An 18,143-nucleotide genomic window follows, 5' to 3' on the forward strand; every position below is an offset into this window, starting at 1 on the left:
TAACATTTTAAGGTTTTAGTTGGATTTTGCCCTTGCAAATACTAGTCTTATTTCCGTGTGTCATGCGCTGATCTCATCACAAATTTTTGACCTTGGTAGGGGCCTCTAAAACAAAAAAAAACAGAGGTTACGTTCAAGTCTCACTTGTTAACCTTCCATTTTACTAGCTAAGTTTCATTTAACAATTATTTAGCTATTAGCTAAAGATAAAACGTGTGGTATCACGCCTAAGTGGGTAACCTTGAATACGCTCACTCTAGGTCATCTAGTGCACACTGCGGCGTCCTAGGCAACCTAAAAGGGCCTAAGTCTGTGCCTAACTCATACTGTTGAGCTCTAAAAATACGCGCGTATAGAACGCACACAGATACTTAGTGCGTGTACGTAAGTACGGCGCGTCATCTAGTGTAAATTTATTCGAAGTTCTATTAGATTGTGAGTTTAGATTTAGAAGCTGTATTTGACGGGTTTTTTCCATTAGCCTTTGTGCTCTGACATGTTTAAAACTTCAATATTAATTCTACATGCGTCGGCCCTTAGTTGAAACATTGATTCCTAAAGATCTTGACTCGTGCTTGGCCAGTGAGGCCTGAAGCGAAATTATTTCATAAAACATATAACTCCTTACTATCGTGAATGTTACGTGATAGTTCTGTGAAAGCAAATTGCGAAGAAAATTAATGTTAAAATAAATTGTTTCGGTCGACGTATATGCTTGTGACGTTTTTGTGGCCCTTTATTATACACGGTGGCTAAAAAATAAGCGCATTCCCGTTGCCAGGGAGGTTTTGGGATTATACTGAGCAACTTTTACTATGAGACCAACACCGAAATCGCGAAAAAAAATTTGGCTGTTTCATAAATGTTGGCTGGTCCATTTTCTATGGGAGGGTAAAAAATTTTTCACGATTTCGTGTTTGGTCCTATAGTAAAAGTGGCTCAGTATAATCCCAAAACCTCCCTGGCAACGGGAATGCACTTATTTTTTAGTTATCCTGTATAAGATGGAAACTGGTTTATACTTACCGGGTATTGGTAAGTGTTGAAACGTGAAGAGAGGCCACGCGCACAAAAACAGTCGTTTATAGTTTGCATAATCTCAAATGATTTTTTACGCCAAAGACCCTAATCTGTTAAAGAAAAGCCATTGTTTCTTTTGAGTGAGCGCGTGGCTATTGTGTCCGAGCGCGTGGCCATTGTGTCTCAGCGCGTGGACACCTTGTATACCTGGGTCATCTCTACATCTTGTACTTACCTAAACCGTCCCCCGCCGCGTCTCTCTGTATGTATGTATGTTCGCGATAAACTCAAAAACTACTGAACGGATTTTCATGCGGTTTTCACTTATCAATAGAGTGATTCTCGAGGAAGGTTTCTGTATAATTTATAAAGGTTTTGTGTAACCCGTGCGAAGCCGGGGCGGGTCGCTAGTTTTATTTAAAGTTGTACACTACGCTTTTTGAAATCTGGACGTTTTTATATTATTAGGGTTCCGTACCCAAAGGGTAAAAACGGGTGCCTATTACTAAGACTCCATCCGTCTGGCTGTCTGTATGTCACCAGGAACAACATCTCATGAACCGTGATAGATAGACAGTTGAAATTTTCACAGATGATGATGATTGCCGCTATAACAACAAATACTAAAAACAAGTCTTTACACTTTTAAATTGATTCTAAGCTAAATACAAAAAAGTTTGGAACCCTCTGTGGGCGAGTGCGACTCGCACTTGGACGGTTTTTTCTATTCAGAATCCCGAGCTCTTTGGATCCTAATAATAGGAAAAAAAAGTATCCTTAGATTTTTTATTTACATTCCGTTAACATTTTTCATAGAGTGTATGACGGTAACGAAATGACAGGATCGAGAAATGTATGGAATTTTTGGGACACTTTTTTACTTCTATTATTATCAAAAGGGCTCGTAATTCAAAGTAGAAATGACATAAAAATGTCGATAAAAAAAGTGTAGTGTGTGTACAACTTAACTAGGTCAACAGGAAGTACCCTATACATTTTGATTTCCTTGAGAGTGTCGAAATGTATTTTGCGGCATAAACGGCTGTATCTTTTTGTACGTTTACATAGAAGTTTGATTTTTTCAGACCTTCAAGGGGCTGTGGAGCTGAGTTTATGATTTTAATTTCAACTCTATACCTCCACGCGTTCCCGAGATAAAGGGTCTTGACAGAAGGCGGACGGACGGACAAAAAATTGCCTACCTCTTTACCTACATGAGTTCCTTTACCTAGAGTGGCAGATATTTTTGGCGCGTTGTTTCATCCTCTACTTTTGATACTGAATGTATCTACTTAGAATCAAAAAGTTAACCTTCCTTTTTCGGTCGGCTAAAAGCATAAATGGAATGCCGTATTGTATTATCGCGCTATTCCAATTTTGATGTGTCTGCTCGGTAAGGGGGTCTTTTATCGTCTCTTTACGACAGTTATAATGCGAGGACCCTGTCTATACGATACTGCTATTTTTAGGGTTCCGTACCTAAAGGGTAAAAACGGGACCCTATTATAGTTAACGCTATCTCTACTGAGCTCGTTCACTTACCTGTACTAACAATGGCATTCTGTTAAACAAAGCCATTATTTCTTTTGGGTGAGCGCGTGGCCTTTGTTATTGGGCGCGTGGCCATTGTGTGTGAGCCTCAGGCACAAAGGCCAGCACGCGCTCACACAAAAGAAATAATGGCTTTTGTTTAACAGAATGCCATTGTTAGTATAAGTGAACGAGCTCAGTAGAGATAGCGTTAACTATACTAAGACTCCGCTGTCTGTCTGTCCGTCTGTCACCAGGCTGTATCTCATGAACCGTGATAGCTAGACAGTTGAAATTTGCATAGGATGTACTTCTGTTGCCGCTATAACAACAAAAACTAAAAACAAAATAAAATAAATATTTGAGTGGGGCTCCCATACAACAAACGTGATTTTTTTGCCGTTTTATGCGTAATGGTACGGAACTTCGTGCACGAGTCCGACTCGCACTTGGCCGGGTTTTATATAAATATAATAATAGATATTTTACGTAGATATCAGTAGTGTCTCGCCTGCGTATTTGCCTGCGTGGAATTAGTTTAAATCTTTCAACCCCGTTTTCACAAACTTAGGATGAATTTCAAAACATCATTTCTTAGTAAAGCTGTACAATATTTAAAGAATATGCGTTTTAAAATTCAATGTCCTAATTTTAATGGATCAGGCTGTAGCTAACAGTTTATATACGGTAAAGAACTATTTTCTGTATTTTTTACAAAATTGTAGACCCAGTAGTATGGGGTTGGGGGGCCGGGGGGGGGGATGGTAATGTTTTTCCTATTTTCTTTAATAACTTCTAAACTGTTTATCCTAAAATTATAAAAAAAAATATCAAATATTCTCACAATAAGCCGTTTCATTTGATATATGACACGATATAGTTTGCAAAACTTTGTTTTTTAATTTTACGTGCCCCAGGGATATTTAAAATTTATTTGTTGATGTTACATGTCCGTCTTTGGGTCACAGACTTACATATGTGTGCCAAATTTCAACTTAATCGGTCCAGTAGTATCGGAGCAAAGAGGCTGTGACAGACGGACAGAGGACAAACGCACGAGTGATCTTATAAGCCCTATAAGGGTTGTTTTTTTTCCTTTTGAGGTACGGAACCCCAAAAACAAAAATTTGGCACAATTCTAGGGATTGACAGGGCAAGCTATGCTGGCGCCATCTGCTAAACACTTCGACCGGCCAATCTCATTATGTTCAGACGTATAATGTTTATACACACGACTTGTGACTTGTGACGTAGGCAGCAATACAATGTATCGTATTGTTTAATGGACGCCATGAATGAGTGTAGTACTACGTGTTTATTACCGACATTCACTTCGACACAGTTCCACTGTTGTTAGAAATAGCACATGCAGGATGCAGGTTATGAATTAATGGACTTTTGACTATGTTTAGAAAGATATCAAAAACGCTCGAGTACGGGCGTCTGTCCCGTGGACGATATAAATAGATGTTGTATAACGATTTGGATTTCACTATAAATCTACCTACCTAGGTATCTCTCTCTCTGGTCGGTCCCTCATTTCTGAGGATCGTGGTCAAAGCTGCTCTTCGATCGAGGCAAGGAACACACCACGAGGAAACTTGCTTACATCTGCTACGATAATATCATATTATGAAAGGGTGTCTATTTATTACCGTACGGAACCCTTGCCTTTGCTTTGACCCTTACACAAGACTGCATTGGAACAGTTTCGTGTTTCTAGCATTCAGCCTGAGACATTCGACCTAAGAGATGTTGAAGTTAGCGTAGAAAAATTAATAAATGAGTACATTTTTCAAACAATGTCAAACAATTACAAGTGTTAATTTCAACATTCAGTCAGACTGACAGAGGGTGGAAAAAATTAATGGGCCCTGGAGGGAAAGTGCCTTAAAACCTTAAGTTAGCTTTACTTTACTTTATTTTACTTAAAGGAAACATTCTTTTTTTTAAATAGAAACAAAACTGCAATCAATATTTTTTTTTCTAATTTCGTTTGTCAAAAAATATTGTTTAGTACTAAATATTCGATTTTATGGATATTTTCTACGACAGACGAGTGTAAGACCTAATGTTTCTTGGAGAAATGTTATCAACATTAACTGTATCGACTAGTTGAATAAAATAGCTAGTGTTTATTTTTTGGACTTTTTAGTCGGTTCGATTCTCGGGCGAGACCAGCGAATTAAAAAAAATCTTTGAATGCAGTTTTGTTTCTTTTTTTAAATTTCATTTGGTATCGCGATATAGTTAGTTTGCAATTTTTTATATATTTTCTGATTTATCCTATTGAAGTTTCAATTTTTGCTATTCGTTCCGTGACTCAACACTGAAAAAAAAACACCTTAAACTGATACAATATATTTGATGCTGTATTATGCCTCAAGGTAAATAGATAATAAAGGAATATCCCTTGATATTTTTCAGACAACGTCCGTATAATTTAACGTCAACAAAGTTTCAAAACTCGTGCTATAATTTTAATAGTTTCGAGACATGAATCCTCAAGCCAAGCAGCTTTGGCGGGTAGCGTAGCGTGTCTTTTTGGAGGATCGCCTCCTCGCTATCAGCACTTGACTAAAATATTAATATTTTTTCGCTTTAAAGTACTAAAGTACTGCTTTCATTTAAATAAAGGTTTTCGAATTTTAAGATGACTATTTTGGCACATATCTTCTTTTTAACCCACTACGCAAAAAGAGGGGTTTATATGTTTGACACCAGTGTCTGTCTGTCTGTGTGTCTGTCTGTGGCATCGTAGCTCTCCAAAGGATGAACAGATTCCGATGCGGTTTTTTTACGTAAGAGTGATTGTATTTGCGGTGGTTCTTAGCTATGTTCTATGTTTGATAAAGATCGATCCAGCAGTTTGAAAAGTATCAGCTCTTTTCCAAAATAATGTAAGGCAATTTAAGGCAAATTTTAATTAACATTTGGACATTATCTTCTCGGTGTAATTTAACGACAACAAATTCTCAGAACTAATTTTAATAGTTTCGAGACACGAATCCTTAAGCCAAGAATCTTTGACGGGGTAAAGTAGCGTGTCTTTTTGGAGGATCGCCTCCTCGCTATCAGCACTTGACTAAATTATTAATATTTTTTTCACTTTAAAGTATTAAAGTCGTGTTTTAATTAAGATAAACTTAAGATAAACTGAAATAGGCATCAACAAATCCAGCATTTCCATTTAAAAAACTGACATTTGTTGAAGTGGAACTTTTTTGAACTGCGATCCTTACAGAACCGAACTGCTATCAGAAAAGTGGGTTAGGTTAGGTTAGAACTGTGACCGTTACAGAAACGAAATGCTATCAGAATATTGGGTTAGGTTAGGTTAGAACTGTGACCCTTTAGTTAGGCAAACGGTGCTGTCTTTTTCATTTCATTGTCTGGAGTGCACCATCAACAATAAGTAACCTCTCAACGGCATCCCCCATTGAAGTCGGTTTTTTTTTTCTTAAAAAATATTGTACAATGAAGTGTTTTACTATTACTACTATAAACACAGAACCTTTTAAAGCTTCCCAAAAATCTACTTACAACACCAAGTTAGGAAGCTTATTTATATTCTAAAAATATGGTAATGAGTTGATGTTAATCACATCCCTCTCGCACTAATAAGTATGTGAGCACGAGCAAGCACTGAGAAATACTAAATCAATATGTGAAAAATCTGGTTGCGCCTCCAGACAGAACAATCCGATGCTAAGTGAAAGACCCACCTGTTTCATTCGTTCAGGTTACGATAAGTGATAGCCTTCGACTATGGTATAACGGCCTCCGTAGCCTAATAAGTAATTGGTAATGACCCTGTTTACGAAGCTGGAGGTCCCGGGTTCGAATTCGAATCCCGGTAAGGGCATTTTTATGGGTGTTTATCACAAATATAAATTTATTAGCACCACATTGTAACTTGACCATTAAACAATATCGTCAGGTGTCAACCAAAACTCATTAATTACCACCACAAGTTCATAGCCATAGTGAACCATATAAGTAACAAAATAAGGTCAAAATTTGCTTTATTATTTTTTAGTAATTACACTGATTAGTGACTTTTGGTTGTCACCTGACGATATATTGTCAGTCATTTATGTAATTGATTAGTCGATTATGTATTTAGGTTTGAATAATTACTTTTACTGTAATTATGTATAACCCCATACCATTATTTTTTTGGAAATTGTTAAATGTATTTATGTTGATAATATCATTAATAACAATGGTGATTATGATGGTAACAAATACATTTGTTTTAAAAGTAAAATATTAAAAATAATGCAGACCTGCATGTATTAAATTAACCCTTGAATGCATAGTGATGTATGTATGTACACAACAAAAAACATATAATTTTATGCATAATTAGGTAAAATCTATTTGGTCCTGTATAATTAATTTGATTGTAAATTAATACGCTTTCCGTTGTTTTATTCAAATTTGCGCAGTATTTAAGTTTAAAAAAATTACATTTCTTTTAACACGAAATAGCGGAAAATTGGAAAAATTTGATGATTTTTAGTATGTAATTTAGGCGGTTTTTTCGGGGTTTGTAATTATTTATATTTAAAATCTTTATTATAGGTATATTACAAATAGTATAAATTTCTAATGGTAGTAAGATTTTTGATATATCTTTTACCAATAATTGTATAAATTTACATAAATTATTATTTACCCTATGTCACTTCTAATACTGGTTAAGCAGTGAAAATCGATGTTTTAATTTTTATTTTTATTTTTCCTAGAATCCGTAAACAATTATGTAAGACATATATTAATTCCAGGCAAAAAGAAAAAATCATGCATTTAAGGGTTAATATTATATTCACAATACCTACAATACATACTCTTTATTGCACACCCCAATAAAATAAAACAATACAAAAAGATACTCTTTTACTTACTTTTAGATTCTTCATATGAAGAGAAATATCTCTAGTTCTACTTTAACTACATATACAAGTTGGTTACTAAAACTAGGTCACAACCAGAATCAGAGAAGTCACAAAAGTCATGTTTCAAATATCAAAAATGAATCACCAATACCATGCATTGAACTACGCCTGTCATGAACAAAAAAACTGCAGTAATATTAATGACACTAATGACTTTAATAGTCAAGCAACGCCGCGTGATATCACTAATTACCCTCGAGATAACGGATTAATTATAAACCTTCAGGTACATGAGAAAAAGACTGGAGCACTAAAAATTGATAAAGGGGGAACCTCCTCAAGCTATTGATCGGTCTCCCACCACCCCAAGTGTATAAGTATAAAAAGCGTAACAAATTTTCGTCTTAAGAAAACGAAAAGAAAAAATGTATACAGCCACCCTTGGGGGAGCCCCCACCGGGTGGGAGGTGCATTTTTCTCTCTCTTCTGGGGGGGACGTAAGATGCTACAAAGAAAGTTTCGGTGTGCGATTGTTAATTAGATATGTTGATAATGTGTGCTTTGTGAAGATTCTTTTTGTACGATGTTTTCGAAAGGTTATTTCTAAGAAATTGCACTTAACCTTAAATACGTTTAATGATAATGCATCGTAACCTAGATTTTGCTAGTGATTGAAGTTTAACGAGAAATGTTTCTTTATTCAGGGTGTGCCTCAGGGTACTGTACTAGGTAAACTAATTTATTAATTAGGTTGTATTTGTTGATTTTTAGCGTAGTTTTCAACACCAAAACGCAGGAAAAGATCTCTTTCTCGCAATAAGACCACCTTTTGCTTACAAAGACTTTTTTGTTTTAGTTTCTTTCATGTTACTTGTGTTAGTAATAACCGATGTGTGAATAGAAGAGTTTATAAATACGTAGCTAGTCCGTCTAAGCTAACTTTGCACCGACTTTAATAGAACAAAGTGAGGTGGTGTCATTGTAGACGTGATATTTTCATAGAAATTTGACATTAATGATGACATCGCCAGACTTTGTCATCGCAAATGACATGCAGAGTTATCTTGGTCCGACTCTAACCAGTATTATTAAAGTCTTATACACTGATCTCTTGCAGACTTAAAAGATACTCAGCTAGTCCATACATTTATCTATCTATCTAAGTGAGGTTTATAAATAAAACAGGAGTTGTGTCAGCGGGGCGAAGGACGTCGAATTAATGAATTCTCTTTTAACTTGTCTGTCCGTTAATTTTAACAAATATAATATTAAATTTTCGCTTAACTGATTGTTATTCTTGTTCGGTTTTCTATTGTCACTTTATTTCTAACTAGCAACCCGCCCCGGCTTCACACGGATAAACCTTAAATATTGTACACTTAAACTTTCCATAAGAATAACTATTGATATGTGAAAACCGCATGAAAATCTGTTCAGTAGTTTTTGAGTTTCTCGCGAATCTGAATCTGAATCTGAAAGCCTTTAAAGGTTCTGTCGGTTTAAAAGGCTCGAATGGTATGATACTAAATCTGGGTCAACCTATTAGCTAAAAATATACTGTACAAAAACTCCAAGAGTCTCCATAACGACCATTTGCATGCCTCCTTCGCTTTCATTACGATCTGGACAAGGTACTTTTTACCAGCAAAGGTGTTTCACTCAAAATCAACGAAAATGAGCCACTATCCACGAGAATACCATTTAAAATGTCCCATTTTTCACTGTTCTTATGTGGATACCTGGATCTTTCAGACGTGACCTAACAAACGTGGTAAACAAATAACTCGACTCAAACTATGCAACAGGTTGACAGTTGACAAAGGGAATAGAGCCTTAATCCTTTGTGTTAGAATTCTGAATTGAATGCAGGCAGAGATAGGCCTATTCGAAACCGCGATAGTTGTATGGTTAGGAAGGAAACTGTCTTGGTTATTCTTCTAAAGTGGAAAATGCTTCTACAATGTCGCGCACTCTACTTTTTAGATTTTTCTTAAAATGCTAGAAATTGCTAAATTGAGTTTAGTATAATGTTATAGCCAATAGAATATCATCAGTATAACATTTAAAACTTTCGTGTTTTGAACACATACTAAAACATTATTTAAAACCGGGTATATCGCAAATGTATGTACTTACCATTATTCCCGACGTTTCGACGCAGGTTTCACTGGTCGTGGTCGCGGTTATCCGAATAATAAAATATCATCAGACCAAAAAACGGCTTACTATATAAGCTTTTTACAAAGAAAGTATCTGTATATGACGCTTTATGGGATGCTCTAGATACGAAAAATGTATTAATTCTTTTATAGTGTGTTTCGTATATCTACTTTGTCTTATTTGATGCTGAGTATTGAGAAAAAACAACGGAAACTTCTAAAAATAAACTTACTACAAAAGGCAAAAAACTTTTCTTACACAAGCCAAACTTTATGCTATTTAATTATCTATATTAGCATTATCTGCCAGTATCTTTTGGGCGGCAGTTAATAGTTAAATTTAAGTTCAAATAAATGAATTTACGTGAAACCGGTCGTCTTTTGTCTTATCCGATGAAGCGAGTTTAGCAGTTTTTTGTATTTACATAAATGTTTTCCACTTTGCTAAGAATGTGCTTCAAAACAGACGCTAAAAAACTTCCGTTTAACCAAGAACTAAAAAAACAAAACTCAGACAAAGAGCTCAAAAACCACCACCAGCTCTAAAATATTCACAGAGACCACAAAATTCAATTTGTAGAGCGCACTCCTTGCAGACGTACAAAATGAAAACACACTTCGGAAAAAAGGGGAGGAATTAAACTTAGGGGAGGGGGTGGTAGATGATTAATTATTAGTTTGTGTGTGTTGGAAGATAGCTATCGTCGTGTGTGCTTTTTTTAATTACATAAGTTATATTAATGTTTTTTTGCTGGGAGTATTGATTTGGGGTGGGGTGGCGTGGACTTTTTATGCAGTGGAAGGTTTTGCATGTGTGTTTATTATATTATGCAATGTTCATTATTTGTAATAAAATAAAAGAAGTTTCTTTGTATGCTTTTGTGTGTATGTATATTTTTATTACTAGAAACCAAGTCCAATTAAATTTTGAGTTAATCCGGATGGGAGGTACGAACCTACCTTAATAATACCTTAGAGTTGGCCAAAGGATGCCATTGCATCTACTTACACGAGAAAATTTGACCCATACTGCCGTAACTCGGCTGGCGGAGTGGTTGATTGTGGCATTTGCCGTGAATGCAGATGACGCTGGTTCGATTCCAGCCCTGGGCACTGGAGGCCTTGGTCACTGTTTCTTTCGTATTCTATTCATCTATTTCAGTTTACTTATATTCTTGTTTGGTTTATAGGTTCCTTCTTAGGAGATACGCTTTCTACGCAATTTACTTAGATTTTACTTTGAAATATTTCATAAATGAGCTTAGCTAAATATTACAATTTTAAAACAGCACGATCCATAAAATATTAATTAACAAAAAGTGTAAAAGAACCATTTTCCTTTGCAAGAACTTCATTTTCTTGGAGGTATTAGGGAGGATGTTCACTAACTAGGAGATTTTACGAACGTTTTTCGTAACTATAAAAATGTTAACAAATTAAGTAAGATAAAACAGAGATTTTTACTTCTTTTAAATTTTTAGTGTGTTTTCCCCATTCCTTTGTAAGTGTAATACATATATGTCTATCCTTTGTCTTTCTGGTACCTTGTTGTACATTTTGCTGCATATGTCAGCATCTTTTCACTCTCTCCTCTCATCTACTCAAAGGTTAACTGGAAAAGATCCCTCCAAGGGATCAGTTCGCCTTTGTCATCATCATCATCATGTCAGCCGATAGACGTCCACTGCTGGACATAGGTCTTTGTACTTTTTACTAATTGTATGTTATTTTTAATATCTCTTTTTGTACAATAAAGAGTTTACTACTATAATTAGTTAAATCACTCAAAATTAACTTTTTTAACAATAGGTTCTAATCGCGTTTTTCTTTTGTTTTTAACTCTGTACCGAATTTCCCGCTTTTCTCATACTTGATTTTAATTAACTTGTGAGATACTGGGCTTATTAAGAAATACATGTAAATTACTTCATAGTTTTAAGCAGATGTATCAAAATTCTAGTTACCTACGTTAAGTTTACGTTACGTTTCTGTTCAATAACGTATTTCCACTATTTTATTACATACATACATCTATAACTATTACCTGCAATATAAAGACAGATTTGTTCGCCAGACATATTTTCTAGGCAGATCTGACGGATTTGTAGCGGGCAGTTGTGGTTAAATTTAGTTTAATTTGTAAATATGTATATAATGTTAGAATAAGTAATTAGTGTAGATGTTGCAACACCCGAATCGGGTAGCATGTAAGAACTTCTTGTAAAAACAGTAATAATTAGTTATACTATTATTATAAACTCCAGCGTCTTTTATATTCCGTGTTGTCCACACCGTCCACATTGTCCTGCTTATTCCCGCTAAATACAAAACACCATTCACAGACTCCCAAACCGAGACCCTACCCTTTTGTACCTACTACATGTATGCAATTGTGAAAGAATAAAGAATATATCTGACCATACATATAATATCGCTAACTATATTCGAACTCCAAAGTATGTATTACCCCTTATGCGCCGTCCTCCATTTTTGTCTTTTTCACGACTTCAATTTAAAATTTCATTCCCGCTTGACCCAAAGGGTAGGGGGTGGCACTCATTATGACCAATTTTACCCCGCTGTTTTTCCTGCCATTGTTTTTCTAGCGATGGTTAATTTTTAGGGTTCCGTGGCTGAAATGGCTACGAGACATTCCAGTTTTGCCATATCTGTCGTTACTTATAATGTTTATTTACGTTTGTCAGTTTTTTAAAGAACTTTTGTGAAATGAATTTGAAATGTAGATGCATTTGACCAGCTATTATATATATTAATAAAAATAATGCATGCAGTTGACTTAAAATTTTAAGCGTTTATGTACACGAGGAACATATCGGAAATAAATATCATACACTAAAGAAAAAGTGACCAAGTCCACTGGTGACCGAGGCGGGAATCGAACCCGCGTCTTCAGCTTACGTGGCTAACGTCCTGACCACTAGACCACCCGGCCACGGCGGTACCCGTCCCAAATTTTCTGGTGTATGTTATCTTTAAAAGACTTGTTAGTACGCGTATTTGAAAGTACGTGCTTGTACCTCCTCCTATACAAATCCTTTACTGGATTATTAATTTACTAGGAAATTCGTAGAAAATCGTTTTAAGATTAAGCCACTAAAATTCTCCCGGTCTTATCAAAACTTGCAAGTCTTGGGACCAAAAATGTACACTAAGCAACATCCACAAAAGTGTCGATGCTAGTCTTTGTGACCATGATAACGCTATGTTTTAATTCAATACTGTTTAATGGAAGGTCAACCATAATATTAGACCGATAATTGTGCAAATGCAATCTGAAAAGCATTAAAAGGGTATCAGTTCATACCAACACTGGTGGATGAATTATTGTTCAACGAAACCCTCCATTATGCGTGGCCCGACACGCACTTGCCAAGTTTTGTCTTTGAATTGAGGTTTTGTTACAAAAATAACATCGTGGACAATTAACTCGAAAATGGGTCGTCGTATTCTTCCCTTTTGTCTCGGTTTGGGAGTCTGTGAATGGTGTTTTGTATTTAGCGGGAATAAGCAGGACAATGTGGACGGTGTGGACAACACGGAATATAAAAGACGCTGGAGTTTATAATAATAGTATAACTAATTATTACTGTTTTTATGTGATACTAGCGACCCGCCCCGGCTTCGCACGGGTGCAATGCTGATGTATTATACATATACATATAAACGTTCCCCTTGAATCACTCTATTAAAAAAACCTCATCAAAATCCGTTGCGTAGTTTTAAAGCTCTAAGCAAACATAGGGACAGACAGCAGGAAGCGACTTTGTTTAATACTAGGTATGTAGTGATTGGAGGCAAACGAGCAAGCGAATTACCTGATGGTAAGCTATTACTGTCGCCCATGGACACCTGCAACACCAGTGATTTCAAGTGCGCTGCCGGCCTTTAAGACAGGAATACGCTCTTTTCTTAAATGTGCGAAGTTCTTGACGCTTTAACCAATTCCGCCCCAAGCTCGCTTTTGAGATTATTTTGTGTATGAATGAACTATGAAATACTTTTTTTTAAGCAAAGCACCTTTATTAAATCCAAGGGCTGAGTTACTACGAAATCCAAGCCTTTGTCTTTTTACTTTCATGAAATCATCTAATTACCCTTTACCCTATACTCTTGGGTCAAGTGTGACCGCCGCGCTGTATTGATTCCGCATTCTTTCACACAGGCGCGCAAGACACCCCCTCCCCACTGGAGGGGGTAAGAATTGGGAAGCGAATTATAGGAGAATTAGCGGTCACTTCTACTTAGTGAGATGATGATTATTTCTTACTTTGGCCGGTCTAGCTAAGTAGTGACACTGCCTATGAAGCCGATGGCCCTGGGTTCGAATCCCGGTAAGGGCATTTGAGTGATGAGCACAGATATTTGTTCTTGAGATATGAGTGTTTTCTATGTATTCAATTATTTATATACCTGGTATTATATCGTTGTTTAAGTAACAACAGTTTTTTATGATATGCGAGGGAAACGAGCAGACACCGTCTCCCATGGACACCCGCAACGCCATAGGGGTTGTAAATGCGTTCTCGGCATTTAAGATGGTAGTACACTTGCATTGCAAAATTCCTACTACGCAAGGAGTGTGTGTAATTTAATTAATCAACACATAAAGATACTTCAACACATTCAAACGCAATATCATCTATTTTTAGTAATAAGCGCTCATCTTCCCATTTTTGTATCGACTGAAAAACTTTGACCTAGAACTGATGCGTGATAACCCACTCCAAATTAATACCAACCTTAATCCTTACTCATAAAGTCTTATTTAGATCGAAAAGGGTTTTCTTCCCGTCCACGTTCAACGCAAAATTGAGTCTTATGATAAAACTGTAAGGTTGAATTTTGTATGTGTTTTATACCTACTTAAATATATTTAGTGGGTTTACTTCGACAAAGTATTTCGTCCTTATTCGAGACTTTCTAGAGCAAAACGCTTTTTAACCAGTATATTAGGTGTGCTTTCAGATTATTCATAGTTCCCACATTTTCTTGCTGAATGCTGGGTATGGCTGGTAGGTATTTCTACCAAAAGCCTAGCGGCCCGCTTGAAAGTTTCCGAAAGTTTTCTATGTGGAAATTTTGCAATTTTGGAAACTTTTCGACGGCACATCAGTTATGTTAGTACATTCTAGATCCGAGAAGTAGGTAGAGTTTGGGTATCCCAAGACCATTATAAGTTGGTTGGCTAAAATTTGAATTGGGTTATGAGAATAGGTCCTTCGAGGGGCTATTTCAACAAGGTCTGTGTCTAGCTTTGTTTAGATCAGGGTTAAAATAGAATTTTGACGCTAGGAATTTTGCGATGCGAGCGTTACTTCTTGATAGTGTATTATAAAAACTTCTTTTTTCATCCTTTGTTTTCATTTTCGTCTCAGTTCTGGGATAAATTAGGGTATCTGTTAGAACGCTCAGAGCATATAAGCGGTTGTTATTTGCTTAAATTCTATTGAGCGCGTTTGCAGAGAGCGGGTGAGCGGGATAATGAAAAATAGTATGAGCAACGCTAACTGGCGCGGACGCGGACGCGTGCGGCGGATTTTAGTTACAAATGTTAGAATGGCACCCGCGTGCGTGCGCCCGCTCCGGGCACCCGCGCCAGCTTGCGAAGATACGCGTATGACGTATGACGCGCTAATTGAAACTAGTTTTTGGTTTTATTGCGTGTAATGCGTATGCCATCTGTGACATCAGTTTGATTTATGACTACACTATCGGCGATGATAGACTATGACTGGCGGCACAGACGGCCTAGCCAAGGCCGCTATCGCTATCGCTTCGCCATCGAATCGCTTTGTGTCTCTCTATCACTCTCCCATATTAGTGTGACAGTGACAGTTGCGTTTCGTTCGCTACGGAGCGTTAGCGATTGGCATGTTGTCTACGGGGCCACGGCGGACACGCTATACATCAAAAATCACTTGCGTTTTTATGTGAGAACGGCACGTCTGTACACGCGTCATGCGTCATTGTGTGAGTAAGTTGCTTAAAAATAGTACTGATCGGCCGGCAAACGGTCGTCAATCTGCTGTCGCGGGGCGAGGTAATTAGGCTCGGGGCGGGGCGGTGTGTGGCCGTTCTGTATGATAATACTATTACTTATTCTGTGCTGGCGGGTACGATAGTTGAGGGCATACTCGGCAGTACCCGCCATCATCATCGCCTGCGACCCGTGAGCTATCGGTTTTTTGGGCACGCATCAAAGGGAATCACCGGGTGGTTGTCTTGTACAGACGATTATGTGGATGCTTGCACGATGATCTTGCCGATGATAGATGATGATACTACGATCATCGCCAATAGTGTAGAGGAGGCATTACAATTTACCCATAAGAACAAATTCACTTTAACATTCAATTCAGCGGACAATAACTGTCCCAATACTGTCGGTACAGAAGCTCCGAGCTAAGACCTGTTGCTTGTCTGGCATTCATCCGACCGCGCCCAGGATAGTCGCGAGTTTGAGACCTGCTATACCATGAATCTAGTATATAGTTAACGCTATCTCTACTGAGCTCGTTCACTTACCTGTACTAACAATGGCATTCTGTTAAACAAAAGCCATTATTTCTTTTGTGTGAGCGCGTGGCCTTTGTGCCTGAGGCTCACACACAATTAGCCACGCGCGCAGGCACAAAGGCCACGCGCTCACACAAAAGAAATAATGGCTTTTAAGTTGTATAACTAGCTTTTGCCCGCGACTTCGTCTGCGTGGAATTACTAATTTGGGTACCTTAATTCTTAAACAAATCTGCTTTTTAATCCATCCTTTTTCACCCCCAAATTGGTCCACACTATACATTTCCACCCCATTTTTTACACCCTTAAGGGATGATTTCGGGGATAAAAGTTATTCTATATCATGTCCCACAGCTCAAACTACCCCCCCCCCCCCCATACCAAGTTTCATCTAAATCGGTTCAGCGGTTATTGATTCCCCATACAAATTTCCACCCCCCTTTTCACCCCCTTGAGGGGTGAGTTCTGGGATAAAAAGTATCCTATGTCCTTCCCCGGGACTCAAACTATCTGTATACCAAATTTCAACTAAATCGGTTCAGCGGTGTCAGCGTGAAGAGGTAACACATAGACAGGCAGACAGACAGACAGACAGACTTTCGCATTTATAATATTAGTATGGATAGTATGGATGGATAAGTCAATAACACAGAAATTATATTACACTCCCAGAAACCTTCATTTACTCTTATTCTATGAGAGCTGTTATCTTTTCATCTGCTGACAATTCATAACCTTAAAATGCAAAATTGTATTGAAATGAAATAAAAACTATGAAAACGTATTATATCGCGTATATTGAATAATCCGTTTTCATAGTTTTATTTCATGAGTTACTATCGCGGTAACCGAAGACAGAATTATGTATTGAAATGACAGCTCTGTCACCGTGAACAATACACTCCTTTTTTTGGGCAGTCGTGTAAAAATACTATAAATACTATAGGTATACGAGGCAACGCCAGGTTACCCACGTGGCCCATTGTAATGGCACCGTGCGAAGTGCATGGTGGGGGTAAGTGGGGGTAAGTAAAGCGATCGCAGCGCATAAGGTGGTAAAAATAGGCACTAACGGGAGTTAGCGTCTTTATCATTTCATACAAGTTATATGACGAAATGGAACTTTAATTTACGATTACTCGAGATATTCATTAAAATTGTATGGTGTTAGGGACCATTGTAATCTGTATGAAATCCTTAATATAACTAACGTATTTAGTTGTTTCTGTCTGTCTTTTTAGGATTCCGTACCCAAAGGGTAAAATGGGAACCCTATTACTAAGACTCCGCTGTCTGTCTGTCTGTCTGTCTGTCTGTCTGTCTGTCTGTCCGTCTGTCACCAGGCTGTATCTTACGAACCGTGATAGCTAGACAGTGAAATTTTCACTGGAAATAAACTATTTGTATTTGTTGCCGCTATAACAACAAATACTAAAAACAGAATAAAATAAATAATTTAAGTGGGGCTCCCATATAACAAACGTTTTTTTTGCCGTTTTTTTGCGTAATGGTACGGAACCCTTCGTGCGCGAGTCCGACTCGCACTTGGCCGGTTTTTTGCTTTTACTAACCGTTCAATATTCGTCGTATATACATATAGCTCTGCTCCCAATACCTTGACACTGGCTAAATTGGTCCCAATAGTATACAATTAGTATACAATCTTCAGACATGGTGCATGTAAGTTTCACCATAGAGTAACTTATACTAGAGCGGTACTGTCATAGTAAATTTTGTAACCACAGTAAATTCACTGCCATCTATCGACACACTTTAAAACTAAAAATGAAGATTTATAAAAATACGATAAAATGTATTTAAATATGGATAAATGATTTTTTTTAATTGCATTAATTATTTTTATGATTTTGACCCATGTTCTTTCACTGATATGCGTAAAAATTGTTAAATAACAAACGAAACCGTCAACGCCATCTATACGACGGTAGGCCAAAGCTAGTAGCGCCCTCTGATCGAGAGTCAAATTTTCTTGATT

At 37.1% G+C, this 18,143-nt stretch overlaps 1 protein-coding gene and 1 non-coding gene across 2 annotated transcripts in view; one reads left to right on the plus strand and one right to left on the minus strand.

Moving 5' to 3' along the window:
* The window catches only part of LOC134750488 (mushroom body large-type Kenyon cell-specific protein 1), a 235,783-nt gene that overhangs the window by 51,848 nt on the left and 165,792 nt on the right, over nt 1-18,143 (plus strand). The gene's annotated exons all lie outside the window — the stretch shown is intronic.
* Nucleotides 12,492-12,563, minus strand: Trnat-cgu (transfer RNA threonine (anticodon CGU)). Its single transcript has one exon. It is a non-coding gene; the product is annotated as a tRNA-Thr (tRNA).

Source organism: Cydia strobilella, chromosome 20 (genome assembly GCF_947568885.1).
Source record: "Cydia strobilella chromosome 20, ilCydStro3.1, whole genome shotgun sequence".
Taxonomy (NCBI): domain Eukaryota; kingdom Metazoa; phylum Arthropoda; class Insecta; order Lepidoptera; family Tortricidae; genus Cydia; species Cydia strobilella.